Below are 18,385 nucleotides of genomic sequence, written 5' to 3'. Positions count from 1 at the left end.
TTTGTTAATCTTTTCAAAAAACCAGCTCCTGCACTCATTGATTTTTTTTTTTTTTGAAGGGTTTTCAGTGTCTCTATCCCCTTCAGTTCTGCTCTGATCTTAGTTATTTCTTGTCTTCTGGTAGCTTTTAAGTGTGTTTGCTCTTACTTCTCTAGTTCTTTTAATTGTGATTTTAGGGTGTCTGTTTTAGATCTTTCCTGCTTTCTGATATGGGCATTTAGTGCTATAAATTTCCCTCTAAACACTTCTTTAGCTGTGTCCCAGAGATTCTGGTATGTTGTGTCTCATTGGTTTCAAGTAACTTATTTCTGCCCTAGTTTTGTAATTTACCCAGTAGTCATTCAGGAGCAGGTGCCCACCTCCATCTCTAGCTGGGTGACCTAAGCAATAAATCTGAATCCCAGCTTCCTTATTTGTGAAATGGGAATAAATCTACACACCTTGTAGATTTTTGCTAGAACCAATTGTGATAAGGTATGTAAATGCCTAGAACAGTGCAGGACACCTAAGAGGTGCTGGTAACATTATTTATCTTTCCTATTTCAAAGAAAAAATTACTATCATCCAAAACTAATATCAATAACAAAGTTTTTTTCTGTTAAAAATTAGTATTAGCCTATGTATTTACTGATCTCCTATAAAATGTTACATCACATAGAAAACAGAAACTGGCACATATGTATGATATCTGAAGAATAATTAGTCTATGCTATTATTTAAGTATTATGAATAAACATTTTTGGGGAGTACAGATGTTTTGATGTATTTAAAGCATAAAGTGTCTTCAGACATGGAGCTTAAATTAGTCTTTCTCTTGGCCTTGAATCTTCCTTTACCCACTCAACAATGGTAAGGTAAGATATACGTTTAACATCCCTCCTAATGACATCTAATGATAGTTGAGATGTAAAATTGAGTGACTAAGCTACATGTTATTCATTTTAACAATCATTTTCCATGGAAGTTGTCTAGAATAAGTGTATTCTACTTGTTGCCAAAGGATTCTAACTGATATAGGCGTTCTGGCACTGTGTATTGGGTTTTGTAGCACAAAGCGTTTTGGGGTTTTATCACACAGGTTAGAATCCTCATTCTCATTACAATAGCTCCTTGGAGGTTTTTCAGTAACAAGGTGCTAATCTAGTAATAACCACAACCATTTGTTGACTATATTACCCTGTTACAGATGTTTTATAAACATTAATTATTTTATCTTTTACAACAACCGTGAAAGGTAGATGCATAATCTCAATAATTCAGATGGGGAAACTGAGGATCGGGGGGTTAAGGCACTCACCCAAAGTCAAGGAACTCACACATGACAGAGCTGGGATTCAAACCTGTCTATGCTGACTCTGGTACTTTTCTGCTTTCCACTGCTCCAACATGGCTTCAGAAATTTTAAATGAGGGGAAAACCCCATATACCCTTAAATCTCCCCTCATTTTATTTCATCCCATTGTAAGGCGCTTGCTTATACAACTTATCAAGAACACATACATGGCTAAAATGTCAGCATCCATCTAACTTATTTCACTTGTGATCCAAAATGATATTGAAACTCTGTTCTCCTGAGAGATGAAAAGTTGGTGGGTTATCGCATTTCTTGGTTTCTTGCTGAAAAATAATTAATTTTGTTCAGAGCTCCTCAGCTATTTCTCTTGCCCTAGTACTGAGGTAGTGAACTGGGTTGGGGGCTGGGGGAAGAAACCAAGCAAGGGAGGTGGGTCAGTTTTGCTTTTATTGACAGTGAAAGCATTTAATATTTTATGGAGAGCAGGCTCCCTTGCTAAACTTTTCTGCCAGTACTGCCGCTGTGGTGAGATGATGTCTGGGGCCATACCTTTGTTGGAGGAGGGAGGATGATGGGGCAAAAAATGACAAGGGGGCTCCTTCTTTCTGTTTATTACCAACAGTTTCAAAAAAGTAAATGCAAGAGAAAGAGACCATAATGGGGAAAATTAGACATCACAGCCTGGTGATCCAAGTGAGGCTGGTGTCTTCTGTCCCCGCCTGTTGCTTCTGGAGCAAATTAGGCTTATATGAAGCTCAGAATCTCCCAAGAACTGAGAAGGGCAGTACATATTCCTGAAAGTCACAGTGACAGGTGGGAATGTAGCCAAACACCCCACACCATTCGTTCATCATCTCTTGTAACTGGCTGCTGCTGTGCAAGGTTCTCAGGGGCCAACTCGTGCTAACCAGCTCCCCAGCCTCTCTGACTTCCTTCAAGAGGCTGGCTGTTTTGCCTTGCCTGAACTTGGGGTGGGGAATTTCAAAGAAGTGAATCAACTTTATCAGAAGGCCTGCTTAGTGTTTTATTTGGTGCTACATGTGCATAGTAAGCTCATTTCATTTCCACAGCAATTCTTTATTTAAAGGTAGGTATAATTTTCTCTGTTTTACAGGATATATAACTGAGGTCCAGGAAATTAAATAAATTCCCTAAGACCCACCACTAGGAAGTGGTAAAAGTAGGATTCCAACTCATATTTGACTCCTTGTGGTCCTTCTGGTGACACTGATTCCTCTCAGCTGGGATGGTCTTCCAAGTTGAGAGGACAACCCCCGCTAACCCCTAGAAACGTGAACGATAATGATCATGGTGAACAAGGATGGTGATCATCTCAGAAAGAATGAATGCTCCTTCACTGGAAGCTCTTGGATTTTGTTTGAATTTCATCTTGTCTGATTTACAGAAATTAATGAGCTACTATATCTAGACCTGGTGTGTCTTGATAAAAGGACTTATTTTTAGTGCTTTAGCATTTAAAAGGATCTGTTATAATTTCATGCTTAAATAACACCAGATAAGGGCCTGTGTTTGTCTAGTGTAATTGGAAGAAGCAATGGAAAAGGAAGCAGTTGCTTCTAAACAAATGGCATGAATGCATCCCGGGAGAAATTTGAAAGTAGAGAAACCTCCCAATAAAACAAACACCAGGGTTTTAATTATTCTCCTTGGAGAGCATTTCCCATAGACCAGAGATGGCCTTTGACACAGACCTACACAAGGAGGCTGGAGATGTGTGTGGGGTGGCAGTGGGCGTTGGAAGCCAGGGGCAGGGTTGCCTCAGTGAAGAAGTGCAGCTATCCATCAACAAGCCTAGTTAGGTTGCTTGAAGACAGTGGGGAAAACACAGGAGTGAACCTCCCTCCCTTCTTGGACTCTGGCAGGGCTGATTTGTGGACTTGTCCCTGTGCCTTTAACATCACCATCCTCAGGGCCTCTGAGACCACCTAAGTCACAGTACCCAAGGCAGTGGGAAAAAGCTGGCTGAAATAACTAAAGCTGGGAGAGGGTAGAGACTATGATATAGTAAAAAGACTGCTCTCCCAGACGTCTGGACCTCTGAATCACGCACAGGCCACTGAGTCTCTTTCCTTCCCGCTCTCTCTAAAGGTTTTTCCTGCCTGGGAGCCTCTTCCTTCCGCATCCTCTTCCCCGCAGTACTTATGGGCCCCGCCCCTCCCGTGGCCACGCCCCCAGCACCCAGTCCCGCTCCTGCTGGCCCCTTTCTCCCATGGTAAAATTTTGCTCTCTTTGTACATTTACATTTCTGCTGACTGCAAGGATCAGTTTAATTTCATGGGTGTCATTTCCTTCAAGAAATCTCTGTCTGAGCAGCGGCCCATCGAATCCCCGGTAAAACATATTTTCCTACGGTAATGATTTTATGGGCCCATAAGTCATGAATTTATTATGATCTCAGCCCTTGCTGCTGATTGCTGTAAAATGCAAAGTAATTAACAGCGAGCGGTAGCAGTTATTCCCACCTGGTAACGTGTTCCTTCGTTCGCTGATGGGTTTGATTAAAGTAATGACTAAAGAGTGAAACCCGGCTGTAAAATATTAGCATGATTAATGCTGTATCCTAAATAAGAAACAAAACTAACGGGCATGGTCTGAGAAATTAAAAAAATACACACACAATCCTTCCTCTCCCCCTACTCCCATCTCCCTTAAGCAATTGTTATGGCTCATTTAAGGTATGTCTTCCTTCCCATTAAATAATGTATGGATTCCAAGGCCAGAGGCTGGCTAGCAGAGCATATCACACAGTTCCCATAATGTTTAAAGTGCTGGTGTTAAGTTTTTTCCGTTTCTCTTCGATGTGCAGAATGGAGCTTGGATGGGGTTGTTCTTTGAGCTAAAGCCTACAGAGCTGCTAATGGGCTTTCTCCTACTCTACATGAGGCAGGGGCCTTTGGTTAGGGCTACCCCCAACCATAGAGATATGCTTGAAATTGATGAGTCTCTATCACCTTTCTCAACCTTAGGGATAATTTATCTCTATTGTCACATTGGTCTGGGGATACACAACAACTCACACAATGCCTATGCCTATTTTGATGCCCAAACACTTAACTGCCCTTTACCCTGGTGCTATGAAGAGGTCAAGCTTCTTGAACCTCCACCTTCTCTGGAAGACCAGGTAGGAAGCTCAGCTGTGAGTTGGCTCCAAGGCAGTCCTGCTCATGGCATGCCAGTGGCTTCCCCTCTCAACTCTGAGAGCACTCCACATTCCAGAGAGCCAAGAAACCACAAAGAGGCACTGTTCTCCTGGAGTATGCATGGGCAGGTAGAGGCAGGCAGTGGGGCAGTGAGTGGGCTGGAGGACATGGCCTGCTTGCTGAGGAGGTCATGGAGAGATAGGAGGGATCTGTTTCTGCCCTTCTTCAGTGGTCCTGAATTAAATTCACCTTACATCTTTGTAGGTTGGAAGAGAACAGCCAGAAGAAAGTGAGGATATGCAGGAAGCTATGTGCCAAGGGAGTTCCCTGAAGTATTTGGCTCTGGAAAGATTGTTTTGCCAAGGGTGAGATGACTGAGGCTGCAGGAAGACAAAAGCCCATTTGGTTAACTAAATATTGCATACCTAGTATATGCCAGTCACAGGAATACACTCTCTACCATTAAGAAACTTCTAATCTAGAAACATAATGCAAGAGGAAGATGATCAAAAAACCTCATTTGCAAGGGACAGGAATAAAGAGAAGTGGGACCTTGGAAAGGGACTTGTGGCCATGATATCCTCGGGGAGAGGTATGGACAAGTGGCTGAAGGAGAATGCCACACTGCCACTGCGGGAGGTTGAAGTGGCTCTTCTGCACACCTTGTGAATTTGGAAGGGAAAAGACCATTTCTTATGGGGACAAATGGGCATCATTTTTCTGATTCATAACCATGGAAACCAGGAAAAACAGCACTATAAATGTGCACCTCTCTCTGCTTCAGAAGAGCTCAAGGCATTTAAAAAAATACAAGGTCCTTATGAAGGAAGAGGTAAAGGACAGGCATGCACAGCCCCATTTTAAAGATTCAGGTACCTAATTATGGAGAAAGAAATGATTGGTCCAAAGGTGCTCTCAGTAAGGGGCAGATGCAAGGTCAGACCCTGTATCTTTCCTGTTAACCAACTGGTAGCTGTTTGTTCAACGGATTGTGCTTCACATGCCAAAGTTCTGGAGGCTACACTTCCAAACCAATGGACCACTTGGCTGTGTTGGTTCATCCTCCAGCAGTGGCTATTATCATGACTCTGCTCTCAATCCCAGGAATATCACGTGTGCCATGCTGGGACAGTACCAGGCAGAAAGGCACCAGGTTTCTCCTTATAGTAGAAAGACAGCTGTTTCCCAAATGGAAGGTACTCCTGCATTTTCCTAATCATGGATGAAGCAGAGACAAAGTGAGGTTGTGTTTCAGGTGAGAGGAAGTAGATCTATAAAAATACTTTTTATTCTTCTCTTCCCCTTCCTTCTCAATCACTTAAAACATAAGCCTTGTTGCATCATGTCTCAGAAAAAATATAATGAACATGCACCTTTTTGCCTTTACTTCTCTGGCTCTTGCTCCTTATAAGGGGCAGATGAAGGAAAAGTTATTGGGATCGCAGTGCTGGCACCAGGAAGATAAATGTGAAGCCGTCCCTCTCTCCACCACTGAACAGGTCAAAAAATGATTGCATTGGGCGTGAAGGATTTATGTCTGCTGTGAGTCAGTCAGAATGTTGGGGTAAATCAAGGCTGACATTTTTAGCATCTGGGAAAAAAAAAGCAATTGCATTTTATGTCTACATTTTGCTCGGCTAATCAAGGTGCGGAAGAGGCAGTCTGCCTGGGGAAACTTTCCCACTTTTTATTGTTTAGGTAGAGTTTGGTTTTTCCCATAGAAACATGAAGCAAGGCTTTGGGGTAAAGAAAGGAAAAGGCCCTCCCTGTTAGTTCTGACTTGGAGAGATTTTAATTTGGTGGAAAGGGATCTCGGGAGGGACAGGACATGTGAGCTACCTGAACAGTCTTAGGAATAGCTCTGTAGCAAGGGGGTGGATGACCACCTTTGCAATGAATTTCGTCTCTCCATAGGCTTCTAGCAGGACCTAGGACATAACAGAAACATTAGGGGCGGGGGGGAACTGGTTTGATGCTTTTGACTAAATTGACCAGCTACTACTAATTGATTACTAATCAGTCCTTTAACTGAAGCAACCAGTGAAATAACTATGCAGATTAGTTAAAACTGTTGACCCCGTTGATGCATATTGACATAGTTCAAGATCAAGCCATAGTCAATGTGTGCAAGGGAAAAAGACAGGTGAACAAATTATCTAGCAATATTTTTTTTAGCTTTCCATTTCCAAAGTCGGTTTATCTAAGTGCTTTGCCTTAGTAAATGAAAACGTATTTGGATTTCAAAATGTTATATTTTGCACTAAGGACAAGATTCAGCAACTATTACTTTCATGTGTTAACAGATAATAATGATAGTAATGTTTTGGAGGGAGGGGATTTACTATATAAAGTGCTTAATAACTTTATATATATGATCTCATTAAACCTCCATTGCTCCAGGAGCTAGTTATGATTCCCATTTATCAATGAGGAAACTGATGGTTAAAGGGCTTGACTAATAAACCCGAGGTTCTATCCAGCTCTTCTTAGCTGGTAAAAGCTAGAGAAGTTTCTTGAACCGAGGGAATTCTGTCTTCCTAGCCTTCATCCCTAACTTCTATGCATGCTACTTCAGATTTGATCAAAGCAGCTATGCACATTCTAACAATTTTGGGAATAAGAGATTCAACAAAAACAGATTTCATGGATGTGTAGATTTTCTTTTTATGGGTTTGAAAAAGGTTAGGAACCAACCACAGGTCCTGCAATTAGGTACTTACGATGCTAAAATGTATTGCTCACTTGTCATGTGCCAGGCGCTGTGCTAAGCTCTTTATGTATATATACTCATAGAAATCCTACATAGCTCTAAACAAGTCAACCTATTATGATCCTATGTTCCAGATGAAAAAAATTGAGGCACCAAGAAGTTTAGATTCTTTTCCATGCATTTAGCTAACAAGTGACAGCCAGGATGGGACACCAGGCACATTGACATCAGAGCCATCACACACACTCTTCTGGATACCCCTCGCGGTGGCTTTGCCATGCTCACAGAATGTGTTTCTGGTGAGGCAATGGTGTTGGCAGTTGTTAGTTGTTTGCCTGCCTTCTTGTGTGTGTGTGCCCTCAAATAATTGCTTTGTGATGGCTGACTAAAGAGACTTCCAAGTTCTCTTAAAAAATTTTAAATACTCTTCCTTTATTAGCACATACTGAATTTAAAAATAATGGAAAAGAAAAAAACATTATTTGACTGGGAGGCCGAGGCGGGCCAGGTACTTGAAGGTCAGAGTTCGAGACCAGCCTGCGCAACATGGTGAAACCCCATCTCTACTAAAAATACAAAAATCAGCTGGACATGGTGGCGCACACCTGTAATCCCAGCTACTCAGGAGGCTGAGGCAGGAGAATCACTTGAACCCAGGAAGCGGAGGTTGCAGTGAGCCGAGATGGCACCACTGCTCTCCAGCCTGGGCAACAGAGTGAGACTCCATCTCAAAAACAAAAACAAACAAATGAACAAAATATTATTTGAGATTTCAATTAGTGCTTTCTTGCCCAGGGCCCTAGGACTCCTAGAAGTCCTTTAAGGAGGTAGAGGAGACCTTAAAGAAATGTTCTGTATATCTAAAAACTGAACTGAAATGGATTTACTGATAATAAGGCTTCAGAGGGTAACTCAAACACCAAGTTCGTGGAATTATATTAGCTCAGTGAGGTAATGCGGATTATTGCATACTGATTATTCTTTGAATAAAGATAGGGAAATGGAAAATTCTTTAATAAAGGTTGTCAATGAGACCAAAACATTAAAACCAGGAAACCTTAGAGGAAAAAGAATAAAGGAGGTCCTTGGTGACAGAAATCCTGGGAGCCCCTGATATAAAGGCTTGTTCTTTTTGTTCCCTGTCCCTTGGTTATTTCTTCAAAATGTTATCAAAATCCTTTTCAAAGCCCAGTGATGTAATTTATGTAAAGTGTTATGCAAATACTACTTTTTATTATTAATATTAACAGTAATAGTTATGGTAATGATCTTGCTATGGCACATGTGATTTCATTAACAATTATATCAAGAAACTAAATTTTAAACATTTCATTTCCTAGGGTTAGATTTAACTTCTTCCCCAAACCCTGCTTTAGCACAGTTGTGCCCTGACATGCTGTGTGCTCTGTGTGTACATGTTTGTTCAACGCATCACACGTGTGTGCATATGTGCAGTGCACACACACGCAGCCCATGGTTTTGTGAGTTTTGTATTGCTCTCACCCCTCTGCCTTGCACAGCTGCACATTATAAGATTCTTTGTTCATAAAACTTGTTTGAAAGGGCGATGAAGCATTTGGGTCGAGGTGTGGGTTTTTACTCCCACATTTTTTGCCAATAATTAGACAAACCTTACCATCAAATCTTCTTTTGCCTCTGTGGAGGATGAAGGGTCTGGGAGAAACTGAATTTGAAAATCTGAGCTGGCTGTCACATTGTTTGGGGACAGTGCCGACATACACAATTTGGTTTGAATGTCACAAAGAGGTTATGAACTTGTGTTTCCAGGTATCTCCCTATCATATACACCTGATGCCAAAAATGGATTTGACTTCATTCTTCCTTTTTAACTAGTTGTTTTGATGCACTTTGGAGACAGTCTGAATAATGCTATTAATTGGACAGAGATTAGCACATAATCAAATCACATCTGCTTAAAAATGTCAGAGCCCTCTTTATTAAAATAGCGTAAAGTGTAAATTGATGCATAGCAACCTAGAGCTGTATTCTTGACTAAAAAAAAAAGTTATCAGTAGAATAAGATTGGTACCTGCTCTAATATTTGTTATCACCCCTTCTTAGTCTGCTTCTGTATATTTCCTTTCTCTTATTTCCTTTCTCTTGTATCTGGCTGCTGCTTCATCCTGGCTCACGCCGCCAGCAAGCTGGGTGCCCTCGTGAACACCCCAGTTCACTCTCAGGATCCCTGTCTTACTCCAGAGCTCTCTTTTGCTTCTTTCCTTTGTGTAAAGCTGTCTTCCTTCTCTTGGTGCCTTGGGTTCTGCTGGTCTTTTTTTTTTTTTTTTTTTTTTTTTTTTTTTTAGCGTCTAGAGCAGCAGGACATCCCTGTATACCAGCTGCATGTATGCTTGAGCAGGGTGTGTTCTAACCCACAGCAGCTCCCTGTCCTGTCATGGTTGTGTTATATTTTCCTTGCTCTGAAGCTCATAATTACTCATTTTCACTTAGACTGGGCCTCTTCTATAACATCAGTTTTCACCACCAGCCGAAGAATTTGCCGGAGACTTAAAAAAAAAAAAAAAAGTTCTACCTTCCTCTTATTTCTATTACTCAGATTGAACAGGAGGCTAAAGTAGCAGTGTGTGCCATGGTTTCTCAGATAGCAGAAGAACAACTAGGGCCTCCAGTGGGGGTCACAGGCAGTCATTTACTGGGTCAGGCATTGAACTAGGTGGGACATGAGTTGATCTGAATCGGTATTTTTCTCCAAGGCAGTCTCCGTAGATTTGGGGAGCTGGAACATATGTGGAATTAAGTGGCGGCCGAAAGGATGTGACAAGTGAACTGCTGCCACTTTGCAGCCTGGCAAAAAGGGAAAGGTTTTAGGTTTTGGAGTTTTACATGAGTCCAAATCTGGGCCTCCTGGCTTATTAGCTATGTGACTCCTGAGTCTCACTTTCCTAATCCATAAAATGAGAATGATACCTGCTTCACAGGGTGTTATGAAGAATAAATGAGACAGTGTGTTTAAAATGGCTAGCAGAGCACACAGCAGGTCTATGGTTGTCATGTGCTGTGGTAGATCAAGAGAGGATATCCTTGGGCTATGGAAACCTAAAAATGTTAGCACAGTCATGCCACAAAAAAATTCTGAACATCAACGAAAATTGATGAGCATAAAAGTGCCAGAAACAGTTTCTAATGAAACTGTAGCCCTTGCTATGCTGAGCCTTGCACTTCCTGGGGGTCATGGCTGCCCAGGGGACTTTGCCTGTTAGGGGCAGTGAGGCAGGAGGGCTGGAGCTATCCCAGATCAGTTTTCTAGCCTCAGGCAGCACCTCTGGTGGGAAAAAGACATGACTCACATCTTTAGAAGCTGGGAGAAAGAAACAGAAGATAAGTCTCCAGAAAGAGTTGAGAGTCAGAAAGAGACTCAGAAGAACCCCAGAAGGGCAGCTACATGCAAAATCAAGGGCAAAAGTCTGAAGATTGAAACATGAGAAAAAAAGTGCAACTGTAGGAGGATGAGAAACAAGTTTCAAAAATATGTGTACCCGTTGGAACTTTGGTTAAAATCAAGAAGGCAATAGGAATACGTGGAGAGTCTTACACTTAGCTTATGTTATCAGTTGCAGAGATACAGTGTGTGTGTGTGTGTGTGTGTGTGTGTGTGTGTGTGTGTGTGTACATGAACACACGTGAATTCAACTGTGGTTGTCTCTCCTCTTAACAAAGAGTAGTTCCTTCAAGCATGTCCAGGATCCCATTCTTACTACTGTAAAGTCTCCAATGTTCTCCGCTCTTCATCATTAATCTCCCCCTTTCTTACTGCATTATTCCTCACAGTTTGAATGCATGTGGTAGTATTTTCCAAGTTAAAATCAAAAAGCAAAACCTTCTCATGACTCCTTATCTCTCTCCAGCCAGTGCCTCAATTCTCTGCTACCCTTCAACATAAAACTTCTTCTAGAAGTTGTCAAATTGTGCCGCTTTTATTTTCCCATCTTCTCATTCATTACTTAGTCCACTCTTTTGCCCTAAAAGTAGTAGCCCAAGGTCACTGACAATTTCATTGCACCATCCAAGAGCAACTTTCAGCCTTATCTTCCATAGCCTCTCAGCCACATTCTCTAAGGCTGATGGCTATTATTCTCAGCATAGGCCTCCCTTGGCTTCTGTGACTCCACACATTTCCTGGCTGTCCTCTTCTCACCTGCAGTCTCTTTGCAGGGTCCTCTGGGCAGGATCTCTGAGTGCAGGTGTGTGCTAGGGCTTAGTTCTGGGTCCTCTTCTCATCTCTCCCTACACGTATTTCCTAGGTGACCTCCTCTATCCCCTGGGGCTTTAAGCACCATCTGTATGCTGATGACTTACCAATTTATGTCTCCAGTCCAGAAATCTCCTTTGAGATTCAGACTCATATATATCTAACTGGCTACTTGACATCTCTACTTGAAAATCTCATGGGCATCTCTAAAGAAACATGTAAAAATAACATTTTCTCTTTTCCTCCCAAACCTGTTTCTTTCCCAGAATATCCTATCTCCATGGATGATGGCACCATCAATGCAGTTGCTCAAGTCTAAAGCCCTCAGTTCATTGACAAAATCTGCCACATCTATCACTTTAATTCATTCATGTGTTCAATTAGCAGTTAGAGTTGATGCTCATTGTGTGTGGCAATTATGTTCTATAAAGTCACTGTGAACACTGATTTAGCAAATACTGAACCATTGCTCTTAAAGAAAACACAGGGTTAGGTACCTTTGAAACTCTGGTTACAATGTTTTCATCAACTGACCAATATATTTTAGGTGCGTTTCTGTTTAAAGACACCTTGAATATATATGTGTATATACAGTTGATTAGTTAATGTTGAATTCACAGCCGACAACACTGGCTCATACTGAAATGAGGCTCACCTAACATACAAATTTTCTCTGTAAGTCACATCACAGCTTTCTTGCACTTAGGAACACTACATAGCACTTCAGCACTAGGCCTGGGGGGCATTTTGTACAGCAAAAGCACCAACACAAAGCACAAAAATATGACCAAACATGGCACTAACGAGGCAGCAAAAAGGACACTTGTTGACACTATAAAACTAGAAACAAGAAGGCAGAATGTGCTCTTGTTTGACCTCAGCTAGGAATGTCCATGACTCAAACTCTTCACCTGTTTTTGCAAGTGCATTTCTGCAATCAATGGCAAAAGTGCCATAGGCATTGATTTTGGGGTTACAAATAAATTTTAGGGAATAAGCAAATTCATAAACATGGAATCTGTAAATAATGAGGAGCAACTACATTGCTATTTACACACCAAACACTGTACTAGGAACCGAAGATAAGTTTGCTAAGCAAAACACACATTGTTCCTTCCCTCACGGAATATACTAAGTCAAACTCTTGTGTAGACTGTATTTTGAATCAATCTGCTTTTTTCAAATTCTCCCCCAAGTACCCTAATTCTTATGACCTATATTTGCCATTTGGGCAATTACCTATTAAATGATTTACTTCTGTTCTTGCCCCTTTCTATTCATTCTCTAACTATGGGTAGACCAATTCCCTTAAACGTGAACTGAATTGTGCCATGGTCTGCTTTTTGTCCTTTAATGATTTGCTCCTCAAGTATTTACTGTGACAGCAGAGTCCCGTTGATCTCTGCAGCCTCATCTTGAACTACAGCCTCGTTTCACTCATGCTCCCACTACATGGGCATCCTTTCAGGTTCTCGTGTGTGCAAAGGCCTTTCCTGCCTCTCAGCCTTTGCACATGCTGTTCCATAGGGCTGTGCCTAGAGTACTCTGTAAATTTCTGTTCATCCTCAGATCTAATATAAGCTCTGTCCCCTTAGAAAAACCTCCCCCAGACACCTTATACAAACATTTGTTTCTTTTATTACACACTTAATATTTTATAACATACTTACATTTAATATTTTCTTTACAGTTTGCATCATCCCTCACTTGACTTTTAATTCCAGGAGAGTAGAGACCATGTTAGTTGTGTTTACCACTCATTTCTCAGTATCCAGTACAGTGCCTGGTACACAATAAGCATGTAATTAATATTTGGTAAATGAATGAATTCATGAATTATTAAATAAGATCCTTGGAGTATCAAAGTGTCCCTGTCTACCAGCTTGTCAGCCAAGGTAGAAAAGCTCCAATATTGTCTTCACCCCAATTTCTTTTGCTGTTTCTAGTAATTCTAGATAACTTTATTCCAGTTCTTATTCTAGATTTATAATTTAGCATTTTCATTAGGTCTAGGAGTCCACTCTAATAAGCAGAACCATAGCAACCTATCTTCTTGTCAGGTTCCCAGATTCACTGCCCCACCATGGGCTTTATAAGGTATTCTTGAGGCTCTCCTAGTCAGTCAGTGCCATTGAAGGCTATTTCCAGACAACCCCACATCCTTGCACAGTCAGCAATATAGCTGGTTTACATTAAGCCCTTTTATGGGTAAGTGAGCAGTCATGTGGACCAAATCTTTTGAGGAATCACCTGAACCTAAGTTGCCCTTTCAATCATTTGTAGCTCAGGTCATTGGCTCTGAAATACTCTGAGCTGCACAGAAGAGAACTGGTAACAATAGCCAGAAAGTTCAGAAAGTCCTATTTGGACCCAGTATATGAAAGAACTTTGTAATAGTCATCTGATTGAAGACAAAATGGACTACATGAGTAGGTAGTGAACCCCAGTCCGTAGAGGGGTTGGAAAGCCATTGTCTGGAATGCTGGAGAGAGTATTATTGTAGCTGATGAGCTGATGGTCTCAGAGTTTTTCAGACTGTGACCTGTGGACCAACTGCATCAAAATCATCTAGAGATGCTTGCAGGGCAGTGGGATTAGTTGTGGTGGCCCTAGCATGCTTGTTGAAAACCATTTCTTAGTTTACACCCCAGCCTTAGATATAGATGGTATGGGGAATGCAGCATGGAGAATCTCTGAAGCTTTAGAATTCTGACCTAGATAGTCTCTAAGGTGATTTTATGCCCTCAGATTTTGATCTTGTGATCTCATAATTATCTATTTATTATTCCACAAATGTTTTTGAAAACTGTCAGTCAATGTTTTTGTCTTTGGGGATTCCGATGAATTAATTTCACGTGTCAATTGGCTAGGCTATGGTACCCAACCACTTATTGAAATACTAATCTGAGTATTCTCGTGAAAGTATTTTGTAGACGTAGTTAATATCTATGATCAGTTTACTTTAAGTAAAGGAGATTATACTTGATAATTTCATTTATCAGTTGACAATCTTATGAGCAAAAACAGGTTTCCCAGAGAAGAAATTCTGCTTCAAAACTACAGCTTGAAGCTTCTACTTGAGTTTTCATTCTGTTAATTTGTCCCACAGATTTCCAATTTGCCAATCTTCACCATTGCATGAGCTAATTCCTTAAAATAAAACTCAGTAAAACTCATATATATAATATGTATATTTTACATATGTATATGGTATATATGATAGTATATGATAGATATTATATATATGTATATGTGTATGCACACACACATACACACACATTCACATATTTCTCTGGAGAACCCTGACTAATCAAGAGATATAGCAGAGAACAAAACTAAGTCACCTGATCTCATTTAAGGTTCCACAGAGCTGCTTTGATCAAATCTGAAGTAGCATGCATAGAAGTTACGGATGAAGGCTAGGAAGGCAGAATTCCTTCGGTTCAAGAAACTTCTCTAGCTTTTACCAGCTAAGAAGAGCTGGATATAACCTCGGGTTTATTAGTCAAGCCCTTTAACCATCAGTTTCCCCATTGATAAATGGGAATCATAACTAGCTCCTGGACAATGGAGGTTTAATGAGATCATATATATAAAGTTATTAAGCACTTTATATAGTAAATCCCCTCCCTCCAAAACATTACTATCATTATTATCTGTTAACACATGAAAGTAATAGTTGCTGATTTATGTCTGCCGTGAGTCAGTCAGAGTGTTGGGGTAAATCAAGGCTGACTTTTTTAGCATCTGGGAAAAAAAAAAGCAATTGCATTTTATGTCTACATTTTGCTCGGCTAATCAAGGTGCGGAAGAGGCAGTCTGCCTGGGGAAACTTTCCCACTTTTTATTGTTTAGATAGAGTTTGGTTTTTCCCATAGAAACATGAAGCAAGGCTTTGGGGTAAAGAAAGGAAAAGGCCCTCCCTGTCAGTTCTGACTTGGAGAGATTTTAATTTGGTGGAAGGGGATCTGGGGAGGGACTGGACATGTGAGCTACCTGAACAGTCTTAGGAATAGCTCTGTAGCAAGGGGGTGGATGACCACCTTTGCAATGAATTTCATCTCTCCATAGGCTTCTAGCAGGACCTAGGACATAACAGAAACATTAGGGGCGGGGGGGAACTGGTTTGATGCTTTTGACTAAATTGACCAGCTACTACTAATTGATTACTAATCAGTCCTTTAACTGAAGCAACCAGTGAAATAACTATGCAGATTAGTTAAAACTGTTGACCCCGTTGATGCATATTGACATAGTTCAAGATCAAGCCATAGTCAATGTGTGCAAGGGAAAAAGACAGATGAACAAATTATCTAGCAATATTTTTTTTAGCTTTCCATTTCCAAAGTCGGTTTATCTAAGTGCTTTGCCTTAGTAAATGAAAACGTATTTGGATTTCAAAATGTTATATTTTGCACTAGGGACTTCAGTCTTTTTACATTTATTAAAACTGTTGAACTCCAGCATATGGTCTCTCTTGGTGAAAATACCATGTATACTTGAAAAATGTATATTCTACGGTTGTAGGTTAAGGTGGTTGAAAGTATGGTTTGGATCACCTATGTCTTTACTGATTTTTATGTAAGTGTTCTATAAATTTTTGGAAGATGGATGCTAAAATCTCCTACTGATTGCAGAATTGTCTGTTCCTCTTTTAATTCTGTAAATGTTTGCTTTATTTGGTTGTAGCTTATTATTAGGCACATGCCACATTGATTGTTAAGTCTTCTTGATAAGTTGATCCATTTATCATTTTGAAATGTCCTTCTTTAATGTTACTTTCTGTCTTGAAAGCTTATTTTATCTGATATGAAAATATCCACTCTGGTCACCTTATTTTTTAGTATGTCTAGTGTATATATTTCCATTAATTTACTTTTAACTTATCTGTTAATTTATTTTTAAAGTACATCTCTTGTAGGAAGCATGTGGTTGAGTCTTGCTTTTAAATTTATTCTTACAATCTGACTTTTTTTGGACGTCTAGTTCATTAATATTTAATGTAATTATTGATAGTTTTGGATTTGCATCTGCCATTTTATTTGATTTTTTGCACACTTTGTTTATCGTTCCTTTATTTCTCCTTTCTTGTCTCCTTTAGACTAAAACATTTTTACAATTCTACTTTATTAAATTACATTTTTTTTTGCATTTTTAGTGGTTATTCTAAGGACCGCAATATACATCCTTCACTTTTCATTGTCAACAAGGAGCTAATATACCAATTCATGTAAAATATAGAAACTTTGTAAGTTTATAGGCCCATTTACCTCCCTCAACCTCAACCAGGTCTTTTATGCTATAGTTGTCATTAAATTCACATAGACCCTATAAGATGATGTTACAAGTTTCCTTTAAAGTCATATGTATTTTATAAAAAATTAGAGAAAATTAGTATTTTATATATATTCAGATATATGCCATTTCCAATGTTCTGGAATCCTTCCTAAGAATCTGAGATCTTGTATTATTTTCTTTCAGCATGAGGAGCATTTATTATTTGTAGTGTGAATCTGCTGGTGATGAGTGCTCATTTTTAGAAAATCTGAAAATTCCTTAATTTTGCCTCATTCTTAAAGGATAATTTTACTGGATATAGAATTCTGGGCTAACAGTTTTACCTCTAGCACAAAGATGTTATTCCATTAAATTTTGGTTTGCAAATTTTCCAACAGGAAGTCTATAGTAGTTCTTATTTTTTTGTTCCTTTGTATGTAATGTGTTATTTTGCTCTGTCTACTTGCAAAATTTTCTTTCTCTCCCTCCCTTTTTAAAAGCAGTTTGATTATGGTATGCCTAGGCATGTTCGTCTTCATAATTATCTTACTTGATGCTTCCTAAGATTCTTAAATCTGTAAATTTATGTTTATCCTCACATTTGGGAAAACTTTGGTTATTGTTTCTTTATATTTTTGCTGCCCTCTTCTCCCCTCTTATTCTGAAACTCCAATAATGCATATATTAGATATTTTGACATTACTATCAGCTCTAAGGTCCTGCCCATTTTTTGATCACCTTTTTTCACCCAATCTTCAGACTGATAATTTTTATTGATCTGTCTCCAACTTCCCTTACTCTTTCATATGTTATCTCTATTTTGCTGTTAAGCCCATCCTGTGAACTTTTAATTTCAGGTACCACATTTTTACACTGTAGCATTTCTAGTTTTATGAAAGTTTATCTGCTGATATTTTCTTTTATTTATTGTGAGCATATTTTTACTTTATATTAAAGAGGATAGTTATAATAAACAGCTGCTTTAAAATTCTTCTCTGCTAATTCCAGCATGTGAGTCAACCTGTTATTAGTCTCTGTTATCTTTCCTCAATATTCTTCAACTTTTAATAGTTATTTAAATGTGAAATAATTTTGACTTTCCCCCCAGCATTGTGGCTTTTCTGTTGTGAAGACTGCAGATTTAGTTACATAACCCTGACAAATGTTGACTTTTTGTTTTACCAATTAATTTGTTTAGATTTAAACTGCAAATCCTGTTTCTTGGTCAACAGCTTACATTTCAGCTCTTTTCTCCTTAACTGATTTTGAGTCTTTCTGGCACTTCATTGTTCAGTGAGCCAGAGATATGGGTGTAGAGTATGTACACGGAATTTGGGGTTCTAGCTATCTGGTTCTTTCTCTTTCTCTTTTTCTTTCTGGTGCCTGTAGTTGTAACAAACCCTGGTGGTTTTTGTTTGTTTGTTTGTTTGTTTGTTTGTTTTGACAGAAAGACTATTTTTTTTGGTCTATTTGAGTTTTAATTATCTTATGAAATTCTGGCTCATTCTTAAAGTTGTAAATGGGAAATTCCGTGCAATTTTCTTCTTTAAAGTCTTGACACTCATCCAGAATATGTCTGCATTTGGTTTTTGCTCTTACGAGCTTTCAGGTTTTTTTTTTTTTTTTTTTTTTTTTTTTTATTGTTTTGGATTTTGTCCTAAGTTTACAGTTGTTATATGAGGGATGGATAGTATGATAGTAGCATATTACTTAAC

The 18,385-nt window shown here is 39.4% G+C and overlaps 2 long non-coding RNA genes across 2 annotated transcripts in view; one reads left to right on the top strand and one right to left on the bottom strand.

Annotated features, from left to right (window-relative positions):
• The window catches only part of LOC106994717 (uncharacterized), a 170,312-nt gene that overhangs the window by 18,760 nt on the left and 133,167 nt on the right, over positions 1 to 18,385 (top strand). The window lies entirely within an intron of this gene.
• Positions 4,278 to 14,113, bottom strand: LOC144340476 (uncharacterized). Its single transcript, XR_013416642.1, has 4 exons — positions 13,273 to 14,113; positions 13,064 to 13,176; positions 5,499 to 5,667; positions 4,278 to 4,835 (listed from the first exon to the last, which is right to left on the bottom strand). It is a non-coding gene; the product is annotated as an uncharacterized LOC144340476 (long non-coding RNA).

The sequence above is a fragment of the Macaca mulatta genome, chromosome 1 (genome assembly GCF_049350105.2).
Source record: "Macaca mulatta isolate MMU2019108-1 chromosome 1, T2T-MMU8v2.0, whole genome shotgun sequence".
In the NCBI taxonomy this organism is placed as follows: Eukaryota; Metazoa; Chordata; class Mammalia; order Primates; family Cercopithecidae; genus Macaca; species Macaca mulatta.
This window is presented reverse-complemented; position numbering and strand designations above follow the sequence as displayed.